The sequence below is a fragment of the Cryptomeria japonica genome, chromosome 4, assembly GCF_030272615.1.
Source record: "Cryptomeria japonica chromosome 4, Sugi_1.0, whole genome shotgun sequence".
NCBI classification, from domain to species: Eukaryota; Viridiplantae; Streptophyta; class Pinopsida; order Cupressales; family Cupressaceae; genus Cryptomeria; species Cryptomeria japonica.
Window position 1 is genome coordinate 582,792,583 of NC_081408.1, and position 6,000 is coordinate 582,798,582.

A 6,000-nucleotide genomic window follows, 5' to 3' on the forward strand; every position below is an offset into this window, starting at 1 on the left:
ATAGCAAAGAAAGATGATACCCTAGGCGCATTTTCTCAAATTCCTAAGGGAGTAGTATATGTTGAAGACCCTAGGATATACATACATTGTCATATAGAGGAATTAGGAGATGTTGAAATAAAGAACATGTATCGGACTATGATTTGTGATGAATCTGGAAATATCAAACCAGAACATAAAATAGAGGAAACCCTAGGTTTTACTGAAATCCTTAGTGTCCTAGATTTTCCCAAGGATATTATAAGGATTGTGCTAAGCAAAGTTCATGGGGAATTCTTTTGGTTGGATTCAATTCATAAGATCACCAAAGAAGCAGTAAAGGCAGTAACAGGGTTACCTTCCACCGGTAGCAGGCCTGACAGAACTAAAAAGTGCATATGATATGGTTAACAACAATGCTAGAATAGATGTGTGCGAATGGCTCAAAGACGAATTAATAGACAATCCAAAGAAGATAAAGGGAGATAAGAAAGGAACCTTTAGATTTGGAAATTTTCTTGTATGTTAAATGTTGTATATTACTAAGCAAGTACTCGGTATTTGTAGGAGAGATTTTGGTTTTGACATACCGGTAGGAAAGCAACTTTTGGATACACTAAACAGCATGGGAGATAATAGGGAGAAAAACATAAATGAATATTTTCAGGCACTAAAACCTCAAATGAAGACTAGAACAAGACTGTCACAGGCAATTGTGGATAAATATCAAAAGGAAATATGTTTTTTAATTAAGAAAGATGAAATCTGGATGGAGGCAGTTGTCCCTAGGACTATCTAGGTAACTGAAATGGGCTATGAAATAGATGATAACATCATAGAAACTTATGCAAAAGGCCTCCTTGAAGCACTAAAGGAACCCACTGAGAAAATATTTGGAAATATAGAAACAATTGAAAGTGGAATTTAGTCAAGAAAAAGGGTTAAGAAAGTTGAACAAACTGTGAAGAAGGGAACCCAACAGGCAAAGCCAATTAAGGAAGATGTTTTGAAACAAACTAGTATCAAGGAAAGTGAGTTGGAAGGACTTCAACCAGAAGCTCATCTTTCAGTGGTTGGAACTTCTTCTTAGAGTGATATACCGATGGTATTCAAAAGGGTGGAAAGGAAAAGAAAACCCTCACCAGTACCCTCACCCACACCTAGGAGAACTAGACAAAAGAAACAGGAAGTGAAGCCTCCAGTAAAGAAGTTGATTTCTAAGAAGAAAAAGGAAAAACAAGACATTGCTCCACTAGATAAGCTCCTTAGTGAAATAATAGAGGATGGAAAGTTGAAGAACATTAGCAAACTATACAATACACTTTCTGCTGATGACAGAGAGAGCATAGAAAATTGTGTAATTTTACACAGATATTTACAAGAAATTTTTGATGGAAATTATTGATGAAATACCCACTGATCTTTACAGAAGACTTGAAGCTAGAAGGGTAGCTATTGTTGAGCTGGATAAGAAAATAAAAATTGAGAAATTACTTGTAGTTCACCCAATGAACTCACCTGAAGAGATTGATCAATTAATTAGTGAGGCCAATCGGACTGTATTCTCAACCGGTCACTGGCATGTAGCACTGATGGCAAGGAGAATGAACGAAATTTCAGAAGAGACTGTGGACCAATGGGACATATTCTTTGTTGAAAAGGAGAAACACGAAGAACTCAAAAGACCCAAGACTATCAAAGTATATCAAAAAGACAGGGATAAGGGGAAAGGCAAGGAAGGTGGACCTCTGAACCTTAAGATAACTGACAACTTACCCCCACCTCCTTCTGATACTCCACTGGTAGAAATAGTTGACACACAACCAACTACATAGAGTATGGAGACTCCTCTAGAGGATACAAATCTTGAGTCTGAAGTTTTGTATACCATGAATATTGATACACAAGAGGTGATTATTGTGGTAGATACAGAAACCACTGAGGATAAGAAGAAAGATGTGGCTACTGAACCATTGGCTACAGATGTGGAAATTAATGTTAGCATAGAGATAGAGAAACCGGTAGAGGACTCTACTGAGAAACAATCAAAGAAGCTAGAAATGAATAGTGCAGAGGAAAATACACAGAAATCGGAAGTACATTCAGAGAATACATTTGAGAAACTGACAGTTGAGAGCTCAAAGAAACCATCTGAGGCACTGGAACAGAAATGGGTTGATGTACAAGTTCAAACTGAGACAATGCCATTGGCAAAAACTGAAAAACCAAAACCTTTGCTAATAGTAATGCATACCCAAATAGATCCTCTTGAGAAAGAGGAAAGCAAGGTTATTACTACAACTGACAACATGGAAATTGTAAAAATAGTTGGACAGACATTTGGTACTTCTATAGTAGAATTCTAGCCTACAAATGTAACAGAGGTCTTATTCGACTCAATAAAGAAAATCATAGAGTGTAATGGACAAGCCTATAAGGCTATTGATGATACAATCCCCATTCCTAAATTGATAGCACCCAAGTGCATTGTGGATAATAAATATTCTTTAGGTCAACTAGACACATTGTCTAAATACATCACCGACAACATTTTGACAATTGATCAAATAAATGAGGACACAGTTAAGGAGAAAATGAATAAAGAGAAAGAGAAATTCTTTGATGAAACAATAAAGAAGTGGATGGGATACATTGGCACACTTGTATCCCACAATAATGGAGTTTAAGGAACTCTATAGAGATAGATGCAAGATAAATGTTTTGACAATAGATATAGACAAGGAAATAAGTAAGGTACAAAAGGAGATTGAAAATATAGATGATAACCTCATCGGTTCATCTAAACCATTATCAGTTATAGAGCAGAAGATACACAGTCTTGAAGAAAAACTTGAGAAATTTGAAAACAAGAAAGAAAAAATAAAAGGGAAGGCAAAAGACCTTAAATGCAAGCTCAACCCCAAATTGGAGTACCTCATCTCTTTGAGTAATGAGATCTCTGAGGCACTTTTTCAAGGACTAAAGACACCAGAGGAACAAATGCATCACCTCACTGGTACTATTCAAAGGATAGAGGCTACACTAAAAGACAGTGAAAAGTTCACTAAGAGTCTAAATTTGGTATTAGCAGAACTCTTTCAGATTGTAACCCACAGGATACAAGGATCCAAGCAGGAAACACACTCCATTGATAGCAAATGACAACCTTTGTCATTGATGTCAAAAAGGGAGTAGTGAGATGAGAAAAATGATTAGAATAGGACATCATCAACTCAGGGGGAGCATGGATTTTTGACAACACATTTTTGGTAAGAAATTCTTTTTGGACATCATTTTTTGGACACTTTTAAATTTTTCTCATGAGTGTTGCCATCAATGCCAAAGGGGGAGATTGTTGACAAATGCACACTCCAATGAGAAATTGTAGTGATTGAAGGTATTGTCATTGATGGAAACCTTACAATCATGTGATACCAACAGATAGACATGGCCACTGACACCAGAAGACTCTACACTGACATACAGATCACCGACACCAAAAAGATTGATCACTAGCACCATGGCTGACAAGAATTTTGTTTAAATGTATTTTGTATTTAATTGTAAAATATTTTGTAAGCCAACTTGGCAGATTGTAATATGACTCATATATGTATGAGATCATTGTAGATCATTTAGGTGATAGATAGGTAGAGAAATGGAAGGATAAATGCAGACCTAATATGCGAATTGTAAGGCAGATATTGGATAAGGGTTTATGTATGTAGTAGAGCTTAAACCGGTATTGAATCTAGCATAGTAGATGCTGATCTGAAGCAATACAAGACATTGGATTAGTATAATCCATTTTGTAAGTCAGTGTGACTTCTTTGTAATTGAGCAATGAGCTCTAGGCACTTGGCCTTCCTGTATGTGCAGGCCCCTTTTGTAAGCAGTAATATTCTCTTATTGGCCAGTAAGTGAATATTGTGGGTCACAAATCCCACCGAGGTTTTTCCCACACTGGGTTTCCTCATTAAAATATTGTGTTATGGTGTGTCTCTTATGTTGTGGTTGCTATTCTTATTTACTGCATTATTTTTGGTTTACCGGTACACAGTTTTGATATGCTTTTCATGTTATAAGTTAAGAAAATTATTATGCTGGTCAGATACTGATTCACCCCCCCCCCCCCTCTCAGTATCTTTGGGAATCCTAACAAAACGTTGTCTATCCTCTTTCAACCCTAAATTAGTCTTGCTTCAAGAGACTAAATTGGGAGATGCAGACTTAGCTTCCTTTGGCAAACATTTAGGCTTTAGGCAGATTTCAGGAACCCCAGGTATTGGGGCCTCGGGAGGTCTAGCTATCATATGGGATCCTCAAAGTATCCTCTTTTCTCCTCTAGTATCTAATCTTAACTGGATGAGTGGGAGAGTAACTTGTCTTAAGAAAAATTTATACTTTATCATTGTAAATGTTTACAGGTCGATCCTTAATGATGATAAAAAAAGAGTCTGGGAGGAAATTGAGAATTTCATGAACTCCCTCAGTCAAGGGATTTTAATGCAATTTTGCATCATCATGAGAAGCAGGGAGGCTTAGGCATTAATGTTAAGGCCTCTCTAGTCTTCATTGATTAGATCCATAGGAGTGGTATGTTAGAGATCAATATGGTCAAGGATGCCTTCACTTGGAATAATCGTAGGCTAGGATTCAACAACATTGCAGAGAAACTAGATAGGTTCTTTGTTTTGGGATTTTTAGGGTTGTTAACAAACTTAAGATAATCAAGCAGAATCTTATTCAATGGAATAGGGAGTTCTTTGACAATATCTTTGATAACAAAGATAAGGTGGAAGCTGAGCTGGCAGAAGTTAATGAGCTAGTGATTAGATTTGGTATGGATGATTCTTTTCTTCTAAAAGAGAAGAAACTTATGGTGGACCATGAATCTATTCTCACCAAAGAAGAAGTCTTCTGGAAATAAAAATATAGAGAGTCTTGGTTGGAGGCGGGTGATAAGAATACCAAATTGTTTCACAATAGTGTAAGGATGAGAAGAGTTAGAAACCATATCTTGAGAATTAAGGATAGCAATGGCTTTGAGGTGGTTAATCCTATTACCATTGCAAAAGAGGCTATTGATTTCTTTACCCTTATCCTAACCTCAGATCAAAGCCCTCACAACTCAAACCAAGACCTATTTATCAAGAGTATCCCTAGGCTTTTGAACAAGGAACATTCTGATGCTCTTAATACCAAATTTTCTCTAGCAGAAGTTGAAGCTGTTCTTAAGCAGATGAGCCTAGATAAATCCCTTGGGCCGGATGGCTTTCCTACTAGCTTCTTCCAAATATGTTGGCCCTTTCTCAGTGAGGAAGTTACGATAGCTCTGGAAGGGATGAGAAACTCAGGAAACATCCTCAAGGAAATCAACAAAACCTTTCTGGCCCTTATCCCTAAAAATGAAAAACTAGTGTTTTGATGAATTCCGACCTATAGTCCTCTGTAATACAATTTTCAAACTTTTCACCAAAACTCTAGCTAATAGGCTTCATAAACTCCTTCCCTTGTTGATCAGTGAGGGACAAATAGGCTTTTTCCCTAAGAGATCCATTTATGATGGGGTCATTATAGCTTAGGTTACTATCCACTTGGTCCAAAAAAATGGGATCCCTAGTATGCTCCTAAAATTAGAAATCAAAAAAGCTTATGATAAGGTGAATTGGATATTCCTATGTAGATGCTTAGAAGACTTTGGATTTCCAACTTCATGGATCAATCTAATTTTTGAATGTATATCTATGCCTAAATTATCTATTTTGGTTAATGGTACTCTGGAAGGTTTTTTAAGCTCTTCTAGAGGTTTGAGGTAGGGTGATCCCCTCTCCCCTTTTCTCTTTATTATTATGGCTGAAGCACTAGGCAGATCAATCTCCAGAGCTAGGGAGGCTAGTCTGTTGTCGGGGATTAGGATTACTAGTAACCTAGATCCTATAACGCATCAACAATTTTTAGATGATACTATGCTTTATGGATGTAGCAATATTAGTGAGGCCTAGGATATCAAGCTTATCT